The sequence below is a fragment of the Labrus mixtus genome, chromosome 11 (assembly GCF_963584025.1).
Source record: "Labrus mixtus chromosome 11, fLabMix1.1, whole genome shotgun sequence".
NCBI classification, from domain to species: Eukaryota; Metazoa; Chordata; class Actinopteri; order Labriformes; family Labridae; genus Labrus; species Labrus mixtus.
Genome location: NC_083622.1, coordinates 5,301,951 through 5,321,346, shown reverse-complemented (window position 1 = coordinate 5,321,346; position 19,396 = coordinate 5,301,951). Strand labels below are relative to the sequence as shown.

General features: G+C 42.2%; 1 protein-coding gene across 1 annotated transcript in view; it reads left to right on the top strand.

Annotated features, from left to right (window-relative positions):
- The first annotated feature begins 243 nt into the window (after window positions 1-243).
- Window positions 244-19,396, top strand: part of LOC132983415 (low-density lipoprotein receptor class A domain-containing protein 4-like) — a 223,958-nt gene continuing 204,805 nt past the window's right edge. The window contains exon 1 of the mRNA XM_061049705.1: window positions 244-375. The gene's annotated coding sequence lies outside the window, so the exon portion shown is untranslated. The remainder of the gene's footprint in view (window positions 376-19,396) is intronic.

Sequence of the window (19,396 nt, the reverse complement as noted above, 5' to 3'; positions counted from 1 at the left end):
AGAAAAAGAACTGTGAGCTGAATTAAACTGCATATAAAAAAGGAAGGATGAGTTCTGAACCTTAGAACTCTTTTTTTTTTTTTTTTATTAAATTAAACACTACTGCATACATGTATGATTCTGACCTGTGACCGAACAGTAACTTTTAGTTAGACGCCTGCAATGCACTAAGTGACCTGCAGGTGTCGCCAAAGGCTCGCTGGTGTCGCGGCTGTCAGCAGCGTGTCCTGTACAGTGGGGCAGCTGAGCTTTATTTTGCTTCCCAGACTGGAAACCACTGTAGTGCAGTTGGACTTGACGTATAGCAACACAACATCACTGACTTTTTTAACAGGCAGACACGGCGACTTGGCACGTTAGCGACTGCATTTACAGGTAGGAAGCAAGTGACGTTTTCTTTAGTTTTTTTTTTTTTATCTCTACACTGATGTATTTTAATGCATGTAATGCACGTAGGCGGCGTCAGAGGTGTTGTGGCTGTGCTAGCTGCAGAGGCTAGTCGGGCTGTCCGGTGTCGGGTCTGACTTCGGGCCAGACAGTGGAAGTTGCTGATGGGAGTTGTTGGAGCTGCTTTCCAAGCTGCGCCAGACAGCACAGCTAAGCTAATGGCTAAGTTAGCAGCATGCAGGCTAGGCTCCCATCCATCCACAGGGGGCCACAGCAACCAGCACCGCTATGTCTCTTGTCTGCCTCTCCCTCTGCCCATGACCTCACCTGTCAACTGGAACATTTAATGCACTAGAGTGAAGACAGACACAAGTGTTTTATTCTGTCTGTCTTGTGTGTCGTTGGCTGTTTTCTGCTGTTTGGTGTGGTGGACAAGCTAGCTTGCAAAAGCTAGATTAGAAATGTAAAACCCTGAGGTTGTCAGTCATGTTTAAGGGCCAGGGGGCTACACAACTTTTTTTTTTTTTAATGCAAATGAGGCATGCATGATGAGGCAGGTGTCACCAAGGAGCTGCATGATGCTGACCTGTGTGTGTGTGTGTGTGTGAGGCTGCAGGGTGGGTCAGGCACCAGGGTTGGATTGTAATATCAACATTCATCCACATACAGGTTTTACTACAAAGTTCATGATAAATATTATGTATGTTTTATATTAGTTGACACTGAAATTTAACAGACTAAAACATCTGCAGACCCCAGATGTGCAGTACATGTCTGATCATATCTTACAGGTGTTTCATTCTACACTCAAGTGTTTTTTCAACGTTTTTTCCAATTTCTCCTAATTTGTGATTATCTTTCTTTTCTGTCTCAAATGCAATCAATCAATTTTCATTTGCATAGCGTCAACTCATAACAAGTGTTGTCTCGAGACACTTTACAAAGAGCAGGTAAAAGACCTTACTCTTTGCTGTATTGCAAAGACCAGTGCTACGTCATGCTGCCTGGCAGTGCATTTACGTCTCATGCCTGCAACGACCTGTTAAAACGCTTTCCACCCTAAATACATTTTAAACTATTTTTTTTTTAACCTGTTTTATATCTCACATTGCCCAGAGGGTAAATGATCACGTTGCTCGTCTGGTGTAACATAATTTTTTATATCACATCTGTTACAACAAACAAACCCACCGCTGGCCTACTTTTTTTTTTTTTGAATTTTTAGGGTTCGTTTAACTTCCAGCAGCAACCACTGACGTCACCGTGCAGACCAATGGCCATGTGGTTGAAGCCAACAGTCATTTAAAATCATGATGTGATAATATACATGACAGACTCTCTGTCTTCCAGCCTGCTGATCAGGTTTACATTATTTAGATTACTGAGCTGCATAAAGGACTGGAGTGCATACTTTTTTATGTTTGGTTTCTTGCCTTGCTGGTTTACTCTGCGATAGCCCCCTCGTCGCCCACCCTGACTCATGCTGAGTGTTTCAGTCTGGGACCTATAGATGAGGCTCCTCCAAGCTTTAAATGTTTTTTTTTAGGGTTTGTTTTTAGTTCTGTCTGCGTTGCCTTGTTGGCATCCTTCCTGTCTGTGGTACTGTCTGTGACCTACACGCGCTCCCTCTCCTTTCATGCTTTCTGTCTCATTTACCCACTCTTTCACTTCTGTACGAACTTTAGCATAAACAGTTTTTGACAGACTCCAGCTTGTGGAGTTTGGATGCTTGTGTCACATCTATCGGCGATGACAGTAGATTTGTGACGGTAGCTGCTGTGGCATTTCTTTTGACATGTTTCCTCTGCCGGGCTGCTGCTGTGCTGATGAGGTGAGCTGGGTAGTTACAGCTTGTTAAGCTGGGTTCAGTAAAAGGACACCTGTGGATAATGATGGTGATGATGCATGTACATGTGAAAGCATGGAGACAGGTAATAATTGCCGTCAAGTCAGGGTGTCGTACTGTTTAATCCTTACGGGAATTAAAGTCTTAAGAGGTAACACTGGGGTTTGCCTCAAGTGTCAATCATCTCTATGTTGACCTTTTTTCTGTACATTATATTGAGCTTTGTTTGAAACAGGCAGCTCACGTACAGCACGAACAATATTAGACTTCAGAGTTCCCTGAACATAATTCAATTTTGGAAAAAAAAAAAGTATTACAATGGAGCATAATGTTTTTAAATAATTTAAATGATTCAGTCAAACATGCAGATCATTTGAGTCTGAGAGGATTATCTGATTTGATATTTTTGCCTGAATGATTTAGTTGTTATGTGGGTTGGCATGACAACATGCTAACAATATTAAGTTTTATACCAACTACTGACGTCGATGCTGATTTCTTGTCATTTATCTAAGACTTTGCAAGTTTAGAAAAACTACATCAGAATACGTCAAATGAGTCTGAGGTCATATCGCCCAGCCCTGTCCATAGAGAGGATTCTCTCCCCATGGGACTCCAGCCTGATTCTGCATTCAACCTTTATTTGAACCAAAGAACAAACTGAGGAGGACACGCTCTCCCTTTCTGACTTCAGCTGTGTGTGCAAAGAGCTAAACTGCAAAGGTAAAGTCCATTAATACAGAAGTGAATTAAAAAAACGTCTTTAAATAATAAAAGAGTAAGAAGGTCGAGTTGTCAGTTACCAGGCAGACACTGTGTATTATTAGCGGAGGTAATGTATTCTCTTCTAGCAGCTTGCAGTGTGTGTGTGTGTGTGTGTGTGTGTGTGTGTGTGTGTGTGTCTGTTTCACACAGCTCATTGTACGACTGCTTCTCAGAACCAGACGTCTGCGTCCATCCGTCTCTTTGTATGTCTGTCTGTCTCTTGTTCTAATGTGTGTGTGTGTGTGTGTGTGTGTGTGTGTGTGTACTTGTGTAGCTGTAACTGACCGTAAGCCCATGTGTGTTCACCGAGAGCACACATGTGTGTTCGCGCGTGTGTGTGTGTGTGTGTGTGTGTGTGTGTGTGTGTGTGTGTGTGTTTCACCCTTTGCCAATTAGCAGCTTCTCACCTCCCGAGGCGAGAGGCTGAGTGTGTTAGACGGAGGAGAGACTTGACGGGGCTTGTCTGCCACTGACGGCTCAGCCTTAACCTGAACTCTCTTTCTTTCTGTCTCTCACTCACACACACACACACACACACACACACACACACACACACACACACACACACACACACACACACACACACACACACACACACACACACACACACATATTCCATTATGAGCACTGAACTCTAACTCTCTGTCTCACACACACACACACACACACACACACACACACAGGACCTGAGCTGCAGCCAGTTGTTGAGAATACAGCCTCGTCTGTCTCTTCGCCCATGTGACACACCAAAACGACGGTATTGTGATGGTGGGGAAAAGGCGCGAGACGAGGAAAGACGTGTGCCAGCCTGCACCAATGTGTGTGCGCCTTTTGTCTGAGTTGTGCTCATGGGAGTGTTTGTCTTAAAAAACGCTGTTAGTGTACCTTCAGTCAGCGGTTTGTATGTGACTTTGCCACTACTTTAGATCAGTGGGAACGCAAACGTACCGTTCTCGGCGCCGTGCCCGAGTCTTCATGGGGAGGTGGCCTGGGGCACGATTCATGTGTACTGGAGTACGATCTGCGGGAGATGTAAACGCAACCATGCTCAAACCAAGTAGTGTGGAAGTAGGAAGAGGGCCGTTGTTGGCGTCTTGGAAATAACAAAAAAAAAATCCAAAGTTTGCAGGATGGACTCAGCCCTCAGTGAGTGGTTGCCATGGTTGCCGCTTCTCTCTGCTTCATAACGTCATGATTTGCGAAACAAACTATGTGCACACTGCCACCTGCTGTACGGTCTGTGTACATGCTCGAGTGTACTCGGGCACGATTAGACGTTATTATCAAATCAAGTCAAACTTTATTCATATAGCACCTTTCAGACAAATTACATTGCAAGAGTGCAGAAAAGTTATCGACGAAAAAGTAGTTTATAAAATCATTGATAAAATTAATGTGAGCGTAGACCAGCGGGGGAGGGGGGAGGGGGGGAGCAATCTTGCTCGGGCACGGTACAACACCGTCGTGCCTAATATGAAAACGCCGTTATTGTAGGTCTAATGTGGTCTGGTTTAAGTGACAGAGAGAGTAGTGTTGCCCTGATGGATGACGGAGGGAAACTAAAGTTTTAATCTTTAACTTCACTAGGCGGCAAGGAAGGCAAGTCAGACTGTCGATGGTAGACGTGCAACTGTCATTAATTTACTTATACAGCTTGAGCCTCAGCATTAAGTGAGAAACAGAGAAGAGCAAAGCCTCTGCCTCAACATATCTACTACCTACAACAACAGTAGCGAGGCATCTTCTGTAAGAACACCTTCTCACCTTGTACAGGTGAACAGAACAGGCTGCTCAAGTTTACTGTAGGACTACTACAAAGCTGATGGTGAACACACTGACTTATTCAAACCTTTATGCCACAAAACAGTTTTGTATAAGCAGCCCGACAATTCAAACCTCACCAGGCACCTCAGTGACCTCTCAAACCATTTAAAAAAACAGCAGGTCAGCATACAAGCGAGCAGGCTAGGCTGCTAGTAGAACGCTGATGATCTGCTTAATTATGTTTTATGAGATACGTCGCGACTCGCATGACACGTATCTCATAATATCGTATCAGTAGCGTGTCATTGTCACACACACACACACACACACACACACTGCATCGTAAATAAGTAAGTATAAGTATTAGAGTGAGTTTCAAAATGACAAATGTCTTGAGCTACAGTTTTATACAGCTTGAGCTCTTACCCAGAATAAACCTGATTATAATCCGCACCTGGGTGCTCATCATGTGTTACCATGGTGATCTGCCCCGGTAACAAGTGAACCAGCTTGCTTTTGTAGTACTGTAAAACCCCGAGTCTTCCTTTGAAGTTCCCTGGTTAACTGAAAGTCCTGCTTCGTCGTCCAGGCCTGAATTAAACACGACAGCTGGTCAACACAGACAAATGTTCCTCTCCTTTTGTTTTTCCAGTCGCACGTTCTCAGTTTTAATCTCTACGAGCGATGTCTTTCAAAGATGAAGGACTTCAGAGATTGATCATAGATCTTAATAAATCAAAGAAACCGACTTGGTTAATGTTAGCAGCAGGTTTGCTTGCAGCTCATGAAACACCACCATGGAGCATCAGATAAAGATTGATTATTAGGAAACTATGTTTAATTATTTGGACCAATCCTAATGATATTGTGTGTTTGTTTTGGAGAGGAGTACACCTCCTCTGGGAATTACAGCTCAAAAATTGTGCACGATGAAAAACCCAAGGACATAAAAAGTGGGCTAACATTACACACACAGAGCCTTAATATTTGTGATCATTTCAGTATGTGTTATTACCTATATTTAAAAATAAATGGATGATGTTTTAGGGCTTACGACAAGCCAAGTTTTGATTTTTCTTTTCTGAGTTAAATCTTTTTGCTCTTGCTTTTGGATAAAACAGCGTGATACCACAATTTCTTTTTAGGTGATTTGGCAAACCATGAAAACGAAGCATGTCCTTTCAGAAACACAAGTATGATTTCCTCATTTCGACCAAAGAAATCAAAACATTTCTCACGTTGTTGTTTTTTTTTCTTTTTTTTTCTGTGAATTGAATATGTCTTCCCGGCCAGGACAAATCATCTATCTGGGTTTCTGACTGAATACATCCAAAATGTTGTGCTAGTCAAATGGAAGATCAAAGTGCTGCGTGAAAGCCTCTGAGAAAAGCTGTGCTTTTATTTTTAACCCCAGTTGGCGCACCGTGATAAGTTGATCAAAGAACTTATTTGCAGAAACAAGATATTCTTCCACACTCCCCTGCAGAAATCACAGCATTGAAGTGTGTATCCTGTGTGAAAGTTAATCTCAACCATTCACTGAACACAGAACAGCTTGTCTTAGATATTTCTCTTTGGGGTTTTAGGACTGCAGACTGTTTGATGCTGCAATCCTGTTTATCTCTCACAGGGTTAGGCAGATAGTTAGCTGCTGGATTTAAGCTTTTTTTGTCATTCAAATTGGGAGTCCATCATCAGTAATACTGCTGTAATTTAATTCTACTGTTTTTTTTTAGATATACAGATTAAAGTTTCATGAACACTGCACTTCAAAATAGCATCTATCCCCTTACTGGGGGATAGACACAACTATAATAATACAAGCAAGTACTATAGATAAACCTGAACTCCCTTTTTATTTAGAAATAATCGAGAACAACTGATTGTAACATAAAAAGCTGCATCATTTCAATGGGGCTGAACAGTTTGGTTCCACAAGTAAAGATCCCCTTAATTTAGCCGATTTGATTATTAGCCGTAATGTCATTGCCATCCGAGGTAGACTCACCACGAGCTGCCGGTGTGGGGAACCAAACGAGGGTATCCGCTCCTGTAGAAGACACAAGTATGATATCAACCTCGTTTTAAGAAAAACATTGTTTATTTGGCATATCGGGGGAAAAGTCTACATTACCCATGATCATAGAGTGTCACAGTGACATCTCTGATTGGTGGAGCTCGCTGTTGCCATGGCAGTGTTTCCAGCCCTTGGTGCTTGATGTGAATGGATAGTTTCACTAGCTAGTTAGTTAGCGAACACAAAACCAACTCTTAGGTGTTTTTGCAGAAGAAGTAGTTTTCATATCAAGGTAGCATTTTTTTCTTTTGCTCGTATGCTTAAAATTGTAAATAAAAACTTTGCACATCTTTTTCACAAGACAGGTGTGTAGGTAGGCCTGGGCGATAAAACGATAACGATAATTATCGCGATATAATTTTTGTCAACATAAATATAAAAAAATGTTCGATAAAAGTTCAATAGATTTTAACCTGTAATTACACTGGGAAACAGGGAGGGGGCACTAATGCGCTTTCAAACGCTAGTTGCCACCTGATATTAAAGAGAAGAAGAAAAGGACGATGAACCGCCAATCATGTCGCAGGGATACGGGTGGGCGGGCTTACAGACGTTTAGAGTGGAATGAAAATACAGCCGAAATTAGCAATCGCGGCACTGAAGGAAACGCCAAACCTACCGGCTCAAAGCAGGAGAAAACATTGTCGACGTTGTCCGTTAGAACACATTGAAGGAAATAAAGGTCCAAATGTCATAAACGAGTGTTAGTGTGGACCGTATTGTAAATAATATAAACTGTCTATGCACGGTGTGGAGCCCAGCGGGCCAGTGAGTGTGACTCCCCAACAACAAAACGGTCATATCAGCGTTTTCCAGCACTGAGCTCATGAAGGTGAAATGTTTCTGTTTAATTATAATTCTTCATGTTCTGACAATAAAGAATAATTAAAACATAATGAACCATCTGGTTTCTTCAACTTTCACTCAGGAGCAAAAAAATCAGCGTTTAAATTTTAAATAAATAATAATTGACAATTATCGATATCGACTGATATTACATTTTTTATCGCGATAAAAGTTTTTGTCATATCGCCCAGGCCTATGTGTAGGAAAGTATTGCACTGTGTCTCACTTGGTTTGAACTAACTGGCAATGTGTCGGGACCAAAACATTGTTAGACTGCAGGAGTGCGCACATACATTTTGTATCTTCTTTTTTTTGTGTTATGAAGTAGATATTATTGGTGAGTTTGGCAAGGGTGAAATATTCTTATTTATTTGTGTGTCTTTGTGCACACGTCACACTTCAGGCCACCCCTGCATGAGTCCAGTTGACCCACCCCGGTCTAAAAAGTGTGGACACGCCCCTATCATTAAGTAGTCTTTGACCAAACAGTTTCTTAATAAGTCCATGTTTATCCAGCCTTTGACTTGAAAAGTAAATTGAATAGTTTTACTGTAACTGTGTTTCACATCATCATCATTAATTCTTGTGAGTAATACATTTAACACATTCGATCATGTTCAGGGTAATACATTGACCAGCCCATGGGGGGGAGCTACATTCTTTGTTATGACATGATTCATATGAGGGATCTTTTAGACCAATTATTGGATTTTGACAAAAGCTGTATGACACATCTCATCTTGTGCAGGCTTTTCAGAAGACATCGCCCGAGGCAGACGCTGCAGACTTACGTCCACAGGAGGCGACACTTGTGATCACATTTGATTGTGATGAGGGACTGCGTCATTCATAAAAGAAGAACTGTTGCAGTCTTTCTGATGGTTATTGTGAATAAACAGCTCCTCTGTCATCACGATACGTTCATTTATCTTTCCCTTTTGCTTCTTTGGGAAGCCTCTCGACAGGTCTCTCAGCCCCGGCGTGTTAGTGAAGAGAGACTCCCCAACATTTGGCTAATGGCTCCACAGTTCCCACACTGATTAGGAGCAGCGCACAAACTGCAGCATTAAGCCGTTGATTAAGTAGTTAAGAAGTCCTAGAAAGAACCAAAAAGTGCTGGAGACAGCAATTCTATATTGTTTTACTCTCTTTGAAGGAGTTTCACCGAGGACATTTAAACAGTTGTGTAAAGCAGTGCTTTCACTTGCTGCTGCTCGAGTGTTTTTTATTACTGCTGCTTGTCCTTGTTTGCATAGCTGCATTTAACCTCAAAACCTAAGTAGTGATTTAATAATTCAGTTAAGTCCCTGTATGGGAGAAAAGACTGGAGCAACACATACGACAACAACAAAAAAGCATTTCACATTGAGTCTGTAACCCCCCAAAAAACTCCCTTTATTTTCTCCTTTTTGTCAAATTAAAGTTTTTTGTTTTTTTTGTTGCAGCGCTGTAGCAGAGCAGACTATCTCTCTCTCTCTCTCTCTCTCTCTCTCTATATATATATATATATATTTTAACAGCATCATGGTCAAGGGGGAAAACAAGAACATCTTCGATTCCTGATAGATGTACTTTCATCTTTCAGCAGAGATGATGTATAAAGATGATAACCTTATTCTCTATGAGATTAATACTTCGAGCTACAACAAGAACAGTCCATATGATATCGAGTTGAGTCTGCCTGTAAAGTAAAAGTAATTTGGATTTTCATCTTAATCCATTGCCTGCTTTATTGTTCACAAACAGCAGGCTCAGTGGGGAGGCTATAAGAGGATATTAGTCTGGTTTTTCTAGAAGTCTTAGTGTGAGCTGCAGTTGTTTATCTTGAGTATTGTTGCTCCGATTTAACACACACTCCTGATTTTGTTTGCATGTGCGTGTACATACTGTTTACTTATCTACTCGTGTGTGAGTTCTTTCCTGAGAGTGTGTGCATCCTGGTCTGTATGACAGTACAGTGTGCGTTTGTAAAAATAGCTCGGTGTTAGCGCTCTTGTTCTCATGGTGCTGGCCTGAGATGTCTTCAGCCCGCCTTTGTTTCCGCGCGGGGTTGTCGAGCAAGCCTCTCACTAAAGCCCTCCGATGTTAGCAGGCTGTGGTCTGTGCATTATTAATGCAGACTGTGACTGGGCTCCACAGGCCATAGGCTACAACTTAAAAAAAAATCCTGGAAAAAAAAGGTGGAGTGAACTCAGACTGAACTCGCAGGGAGTTTAGCAGGAGACGGCAGAGACGGGGCCTTTCTGTCTGCAGTCTGACACAGGGGTGTGTTTTTTTTTAAACCAGGAGCTGAGAGACGACCTGATTCCGGTGACATGACAAGTTTACTGGTGCATTTTTAATAAGCCCAGGTCCCAGGGCGAGACTCAGATGATTAAAAGTAGCTCATGAGCTGGAAAAGTTTAAGACGGTGTGCCTTAGATAAGAACTGAACTGCATAAGGTTTGAACAAGCAGATACAAGGAGTTCAAATGAATTACATTCTTCATTAATGGAAGTATTCAATAAAACATCAGATAATCCTATAAGGAACATTTCAAGAAATAATATGGTATTGTCATTGATACAATACCGATTTTATAAGCCATTATGTTTGTTATATCTGAATAAAGAAGCTGTTTAAACTGCTCCCCTTCTGTTATTCCCCATCTATCTCTGAATGTCTGATGTCGGTGGCTACTTTATAAGAAGTGGGCAAGTTAAGTGTATTTGGGAGCAAAGTTCACAAATAGTTAAAAATAAGAGAGGATAGAGAAGATATTTAAATCATTATATGCAACAACACAACTTTAAAAGCACACAGATATTTTCAAAGCCCTAAATCTGACACTTTGAAAATGCTGCTTACTAGAGGTGGGAAAAAATCGATTTATGTAAAAATTGAGATTCTTCTCTTCTAAGATTTAAAATTGATTCATAACTTACAACAATCAGTCACTCCCTGCTAAGTGCTTAAACTAGCTCTGTAACTCAGTAGAATGCCAAGTAGAGCAACAAGAAATTCAGCCAGTCTCACAGATGACTGGAGTAGATCCTGAAGTATGTACTCATTCAAAAATAGACTTTGAATCAAGAATCCAGAATGGTTAAAGAGCCCATATTATGCCCTTTTTGGGGTTCGTATATTTAATCTATGTTCCTACTTTTGTACGTTCACAATAGATAAAGTCTGAAAAAAGTGTCTGTTTTCATGTACTGCTCCTCCTTGCTCCCTCTCCGCTCTGAGTCCGTCAGCTACGCTCTGCTGAGCCCCCACTGTTAGACCCCACGTGGGCCAAGTCTGCTCTGATTGGTCTGCCGATCCGCTCTGTCGTTATTGGTCAGTTGCTCAGCACGCTTCTTGGAAATTTCAACATGAGCTGCAGGGCTTGCCACAACGAGCCAACGGACTTAGATCAGTGATCTCACACTGACAATGACGTCGGACTGACACATTTTTATCGAGGGGGGCTAGAACCGAGCGTTACATGCAGCTAATGCTACAGCTAACAGGAGGAGGTAGGAGAAGCCGCGTTTCCACTGACTTTGAATTTTTGCAAATAGATGTGCCTAAACATGCACAGGACACTTGGAAAACGCACTAAAGAGCATATAAAACCAGGAAAAGCAGAATATGGGACCTTTAAGGGAACAAATGCCGCCTGTAGTCCTTTTCATAGAACAACTCAGCAACAGCGCCGAACAAAAACTCTGCCATCAAGATGCCTTTAGACATTCATTTTGATCCCGCAACGGCGTAATACTGGCGTCCCAGTCTGTGAATTCACATTGCATTATGGTGTTGCGGAAGTGCACATGGAAAACACACTAAAGAGCATATAAAACCAGAAAAAGCATAATATGGGACCTTTAAGAATCGAAAATCGATTCTGAATCGAATCGTGAGACACCCAAAGATTCCCTGCCCTGTTGTTAACACTGGTTTAGTGATACAATGGTAAATGGACTTGCGCTTGTATAGTGATATCTACTCCGAGAGCTTTGACACCGCAGGTCACACCTTCACATTCACACACAGAGACAGAGGCTGCTATGTAAAGTGACCTTCAGAAGTAACTAATCCCATTCATACACATTCATACGTTGACAGCGTGTCTTGCCCAAGGACACATTGGACATGTTGCTGGGGATCGAACCCCCAACCTTCCGCTTGAGGAGACGACCAACTCAACCAACCGAGCCACAGCCGCCCGATCAAATCTGTGCTAGCTGCTGTCGTCAGGTAATTCTGCTCTCTTCACGCACAGGGGACTAGAGTTGGACGGTATACTTTAATTCAGTTGCAGCTCCCCCACATTTACCGGGGTTTACCGTATCACAGTGACTAAGTAAAAGTCACGTTGTAGGGCTTCAGAGTAGCCGCCTAATGTGGGGGGAAGAGAGGCGGCCCTGCCCACTCAAGGACGCTGCTTGTAGAGCCAGTGTCATCAAACAAGTGCAGACTTTCCAACTGAAAAGAAAATACTTTTTTTTTTGGTCTTGAAATTCTTGAGATGATTGGAAAATCCAATCATCTTTGGGCTGCATTTCAGAATGGTGATCATTCCTACAAACGTCCGCACGCCGTCTGCAAACTAAGGGACGGGGGTGGGGAAGGAGGGGAGGCTAAAGGACAGAGGAGGTAAGGCCAGAGGAAGGTTTTGAGAGACTGTTAAGTGTGATTTTAATACCCCTGAATCATTTGGCATGACTTCTTTATTCACCTTTATGTCCATAACTGTGCACTGAATACACAACCTTTAGATCACACAAATATTCAGTAATATATTATTAATACGTACAGTAACTTGAATAGTGTTGACTGCAGAAAGTCTATGGTATGTTTCACTTTCTTTATACACAAACTTTGAGTTAGAATTGCTCCTCAACATAAATCTGAACTCGTGATTAGAACTGTTTTCTGCTTTGATCTAAAGCCTCGATATTTATTTAATTCAAGCTGGCATTAAGAAGTTCTTTGACTTGAGAAACTTTCAGACACTCTTTAGTACTGCTGATGCCTCATAAATGCAAATGAGCATGATGACATCATTTTGCCCGAGGACAGGAGCATTATTTTTAAATCAGGAAAAATCTAACCAGTCAGCGTTCTGTATGAAACCCACGGTATAGAAGAAATAAAGCTCAAGTGGAATAGAGTTGACTTCTTTCTGGCTCCCTGTTTAAATACAGAGAAGGTGAGAGTTTGTTTTGTGTTTTTGCTTACTGAGTTAAAGACTGGGTTCTGTGAATCTGGAGAGGGCATGTTTCATCTCGACTGCCAATCACGACACAGCTTCTCCCTCCGCTCCCCCACAGCTCCGTCTTTCGTTTGTTACTGTATGTGACGGCTGCCCTTGGTTGTCTTGATTTGTGTGTTGGGTCTCTTTACTGAAAAGCTAAAATACAACACCTGGTAAAGTTTCCTGTTTCCCGGAAGTCCCCCATCAGTCACTTGAACTAACAAAAAGGAAATGGAAAAGTGATTTACAGTTTACCGCAACCTCAGAAATCATGTCATGACTTAATATGAACAGGGCATTCAATTATTATTTTTATATCACATCCCATTACATTTTACTGATTGCCATTTTACCGAATTAATTGATATTATATCATATATAATCAAATGGCATATATGTAGACCTGGTAATTATAGTGGATAAGTAAAATGCAATATTTCATAGGAATTATGGCCAAAAAAGAATCCTGCATTCTGATGCTGCTCTGATATGTCCAGACGTTGGGATACCTATTTGAATCTTTTTGTGTTCACAAGATTAAAGTCCATATGTTGGAGCGCTATCCATTGTGGTGTTTTTGTGAAGTCAGAACGACTTCAGGTCACAACCTTAGACAATTTAAATAATAACACGAGAGAAAAACCTAAAAAAAAAAAAAAAAAAGTTTTAATATCAATCCAACATTTTATTTTAACTGCTGCTGTTCATATTCCTGGTCAGTTACAGAACCAGCACTTATTCAGGGTGAGACCTGGGTGAGAAAAATATTGCAGTGGGGGCGCAAGTAACCTAGTGGTTAGTTTACCCAATGTACCGGGGCTACAGTCCTAGAGGCGGGCGACTCGGGGTTCAAATCCGACCTGTGGCTCCTCTCACATGTCATTCCCCACTCTCTATGTAGTGTGTTATCTCTGAAAGACCAGCGGAGACTCAGAGACTCGTACACATGCTGTCGATTTGATGTTCTCGTAACTCAAGTTGATGCTCTACTTTCCATCCACAGAGCACTTTGGTGGATGCAACAGTGGGATTTGTATTTTTTTTTTAAATTTATAAAAAGCCAAAAAAAAAACTTACACGTACACAATCAGTGTCTGTCAGTTATCTGGTTTTTCAGCTTTTTCCTCTTACCTAAAATACTCAAAGATAATCCCACAGGAATCACTTTGTGAAATATAATTATTATTCCATGTTAAAAGTAATTAGTAAAGGTATATTTCACGAGGGGCTTTGATTTTGAAATTGGATTAAAACAAAAAAAAAAATGTGTTAAAAAACTCTTCAGGACTAGCTGCTAATTCCATTCCTCTCAGACTTTTGGCTTCTTTGGTGGCCAAATTACCCAACCTGTTACCAGGCAGCTGTTCTGAATGAGATATGTGTTGTTGCTTTGCAGCTAATGGTTTGTAATGAGGCAGCCGATGTGGGTAAGTGTAGGCTGATGTCGGGCTTGGGTTTGGGTTGTGTGTGTAAATGTGCGATAACTGGTTCCTGAGGGCTTCTGGAAGCTGCCGGAGGTTAGTTTGGGTTACAGGTCAGTGTGTGTGTGTGTTGCTGTGTAGGAGGGAGAGCTTCACAGTCACTGCCAAGACCTTGAAGGAAGTTTTCACTGGCTCTGAATCCACGGCTTTAATTGCTGGGAGTCTTTGTGAATACCAAAAGACAGCACTAACTCACTCCCTTTCTTCTAGTCTCTCGAACATGCCTCTCCCTCTCTCTTCTTTTTCTTTTCATGCCCCTCTTCCTTTCGTTCCCTATCAAAGAGTTTGAGTGTGTTTACATCCTCAACTTGATGATGGACGGTGGGCGGTGCAGTGAGCAGCTCTCTGCAGTCATTATGACAGTGGATTGGAGGATATTCACTTTTTTTTTTCCAGGCAGCTCTTTGTCTTGCTGGCTGAGTTGTTCTTTCGCTTTATCGGCCAGCAGTCGACTCATTTCAGTCTTTGAAGTGGTGTACTTCCTGCGACTACTCTTCTCCTTTACTTTGAGAGAAAAGGTGGTGTGATTTAGTTTGTTGAAAGTGCTCGCTGAGATTTAATTGCAGAGGTTGTGTTAGACTTTGTCACTGTCTTTCATTTGGACGGACCGGGTCGTAAAAAGCATCATTGTACTGCAACATTATAAATACATCCATTCATGTATATATCTTTAAAAAAAAAAAAGAATTCTGATAAAGTAATGAACATCAGAATCAGAAATCGAACCAATTATTTTTTAACACCTCTTTTCACAATCAGTACTTCAGCTCTCCAGTCTCTGCTCACAAAATACAGTGTTCAAAAGCTGGCGCCTGTTTGCAAGTCGTGTGAAGCCCTGATGTAGACATGCAGGAGGTAAAAGTTTTTGGTACCAGTTGCTTTTATTCTTTACGTTGCGCTTCACATGTTTCAAGTTCAGCTTTATATTCAACACAGAAAGGTAAGACGTCGTCAGTCTTCACACTCTTGGAAAGATGTTCCAAAAGTAATTCTATATTGATTATTCATCTAAAAAGAAAAATGTGCGTCCTTCCCAGTAATATAAAGTATTGTCATTCTTATAATGTTATGGATGTTAATGGGTGTGCCTTCACCTCCAGCAGTGACACTTTGGAGCTTACATTGGAGAATTATGGTGAATTATTGACAGGAATAAGGAAACGTGTATTCCTTTGTAAAAGTCTTATTATCTGTGTGTGCGTGTGCGTGCGTGTGTGTGTGTGTGTGTGTGTGTGCATGTGTGTGTGTGTGCGTGTGATGCCACTGGTTTGTGAGGAGCACTGCAGTCTTGTCTTGCCAACTGTTCTGAAGTTGGCACCTGGCCAACTGTGACAGTACTTTCTGGGGCGACAAGTCGAACACCACACACACACACACACACACACACACACGCACACACACACATTTAGACACATGAGGTGATGGAAATGCCATAAATCTGTCAGTGAGGCTGAATGAGCTTAGTGCCACCAGGGGGGAGTGTGCTCCTCAGCGACATGTGCACTATAAAATCCCATGGACTATAAAAGCGTTCTGTCATGTGGAGCCGAGTGTGTACGTCTCTGTCTGCACGCACAACAAGTTCCAGGAATAACACACACACACACACACACACACACACACACACACACACACACACACACACACTTTCACACTCACAGTCTGACTTTTTCTTTGTCTTTGTTTTGCAGTTTCTTAATTTTATCTCCGTTTTCTGCTCTCAGTCTGTTCGTCTCTGTAGCCGTGTTTTCATCCAGCTATAGTTCTTGATTTTATATATCAAAGTTTTCATTTTCATTTGATGTATACATCAGAATTTAACAGATGGCTGAAAACTGATTTTTCTGAAGGAAATACAATAAACGTGTCGTTCAGGAGACTTAAGGAAAGATAGGATTTTCAAACACATTGCAAGGGGCTCTCATGTGACACAGTGCTCGTATTTGCCTCCTTAGCAGGTGCGTATTGGATTTTGTCAGGTATGTAGATTCACTTCCTGCAAGCAGAAGGTAAGCTTAGTCACATTCCTGCTTCGCGGTGTCGGGATTAGGATCCATTTGTCCGTCCATCTGTCACACTTTGCTTTCTGTGCACAACTTACAAATGATCCAATGCTAAATGATAATTGAATCAGTGGTCATGTAAGGTAACACTACTCCAGAATGAAATACACAACCAGTCGTATGTACTCACAGCAAAAACTGCCATGACTCTGAATGCCAGTAGGGGGAATAATCATTGATTTGAACACATTACAACAGAATCCTTCCAAGTTCAATTTAGTGATTTGTGATTTGTTTGGTTTTTTTTGTACCAGGGTGTAAACATGTTTTTATCTCTGCTGTAATAATGAGCACTTTGGGGTGCAGATGGCTTAGCGGTTAAGTCGTGCCCCATGTACGTAGCTTGGAGTCCTTGAAGCAGGCGGCCTGGGTTCAAATCCGACCTGTGGCTCCTCTCCTGCATGTCGTTCCTCACTCACTCTCCCAGATTTCTACTCTGTCCACTTTCCTATCAAATAAAGGCGTAAAAAAAGAGAAAATAGGGCACTTTAAAATGTTTTTTTTTTTAATTGAGCACCCTGTCCTAGCAGATGTACGAACTGCAGAAAAAAGCCAGTGCACAGCTTTTAAATAGAGTTACAGATTTATTCCTTTGTACTCCTGAAGGTTGCCAATATTTCCCGAGCTCACTTGAAATTGAACAACATTTCGGTTGTCTTCTGCTGACCTTGATCTTTTTCTCTGCATAGCTTTGGATGATTTTAACAGTCCCTCCATAGCAACTCGTGGGCCACTTGCATCAGGAAGTGTCCGACTGTGGATCATTGTTCCTGAAGTGTGTTATATATGTAAAGCTTTGTTTACCCCTACAGGATAGCCCCGCAGTTTATTTAAAAAAAACCGAGGAGAAATGACAGAATTTCAACACGAGGATGTGCACGCTTTACTGGAGAGAGAGAGAGAGAGAGAGAGAGAGAGAGAGAGAGAGAGAGAGAGAGAGAGAGAGAGAGAGAGAGAGAGAGAGAGAGAGAGAGAGAGAGAGAGAGAGAGAGAGAGAGAGAGAGAGAGAGAGAGAGAGAGAGAGAGAGAGGAAACAAAGTAGATCAAAAGGGCAGCAGAAGAATTTGAATGTGTAGTATGTATGAATAAAAACATGGCTATTCTTAATACAAGCAAGAGGCAGAATCTTTTGAATGTAATGAATAAATACATTTGAAAACTGGGGGTAACAAAGTCATTAACACTGGAAACAACAAACTAGGAGAGATGTAGCAAGGGAAAAGGAGTGATGAGGGGACGATGCCCTGGTGGAGCTGCAGAGAAAGACAAGTGGCAGTTTTCCCGTCTCACGCTGGGAGGTGACGCGAGCAGATCATGTGACCTGCAGTCTGCTTACCTGGCAGCCACCCACCTCCATCGCTCTGTTTGTCTACCTGACTCCAGAACTCCATCCGCTGTCTGTGTGTCCATCTGTCCCTCTGTGTCTATCTCTCTCTCTCTGTGAGCTGTCTGCATGTCCAACTGTCTCTGTTTGCTACCTGCATGCTCACTCACGTTTGAATTGTTTTTCATGAGCGCGTTTGTGTGTTGCTGAACATTCGATCAGCTACCACCACCGAACACATTCACGTGCGAGTCTTGCGTATCTTGCCAGTGTGTCCTTTTTCCGACCAGTCGAGATTATGCATTTGTCCAATTACACAGCTCATTGATGTAAAGGCACAAAAAAAAATCACGCTATGAAGCTCAGGAATATCTTTCAAATCTTGGTGAAAGAAATGATTAATCACGGAAGTAAATTGGACGCCATGCATTGCTGCTTAAATTTAAATGAACAATGAATATTAATATGGAGACTTTGATGTGAAGCTCTCGATGTGGAGGGACTTTCTGTGATTCTACAAAACCAACATTTTTTTTTTCTTTTTGCATGTTTTTGAAGCAGTTTCATTGAACGTGTTTCTACGGAGCTCAAGTCAGAATTCAAATCTCCTTTGAATCTCTCCTTTTGATATTTGCTCTGCCATAGTATCCGCCGTTGTTCTGTTCTGGCAGGCCTCCAGGCCAAAACTGTTGACCCAGAAGAGGCCGTGTTGTGTTTAACTCCGGCACAAAGCAGGAAGGGGTGAAGCTAGCTCCTATAAGGGTCACTTGACGTCCTTCACTTTCTTCTTTTCTCACTCGGCGTGCTTAGTTCTCGTGTGTTTGGTGCGACGCCCTGAAGGTTGACGGCGTTGTGAGGAACACTCAGGAGAGGAACTTTAGCGTTGACGTTTTGTGTCTTTGACTGTGTGGGCGTCTCGTATTTTATAACGCAAGTCAAAGAAAACTCAGAGATCAGTGAGGACACTAAAATGCAAATGTCATCTTTGAGCCTTGACTTTGAAAACTCATTCAGTAAGAATTCTAATAACACCACCTCGCCACAGCCAATTCAACTTGTTGTAAAGATGTTCTAAATTGAATATAGTGGACTCACGGCCCAATCAGAACAGCCACAGTTTAGCGCACTGTACTCTCTAGTAGTTTGAGTTGTAGGAGCGATAAGGCAAAGTGCTCATTTTTTCACTGTCCTATAAATCAGACCAGAACAGATAAGGTCAGCCCAGTTTGGGGCAGACCAGACCATAACCATCCGATGCCATTTCCCAGCCCTGCCAGTTTGAGCGTGTACATGCTCCAGCAGCATATGGCAGTAACATGCTGTCAGGGGAGTTTGTCTCCTGGCCTGGCCTCCCCAGCCCTGGGACAGATGGCAGCTCACTGGGCCCTGAAGAGCAACTGTGCCGCTCAAGATACTGTCCTCGGCCCCGCCGTCTCCCCTGCCTCGGCTCTTCCTGTCCGCCTGGTGGCCTCTTTTCTCTGCGCTGCCTGTTACACGCCAGGACCCCTCAGTGTGCCGGTTGGACTCTGATTTAATTGGGTTTCCATCCAAGCTGAATGGGGGGGAAAAAAAAATCTTTAGTGCTTCCCCCCACAGGCTTATCGCTCACCTGCAGCTGCAG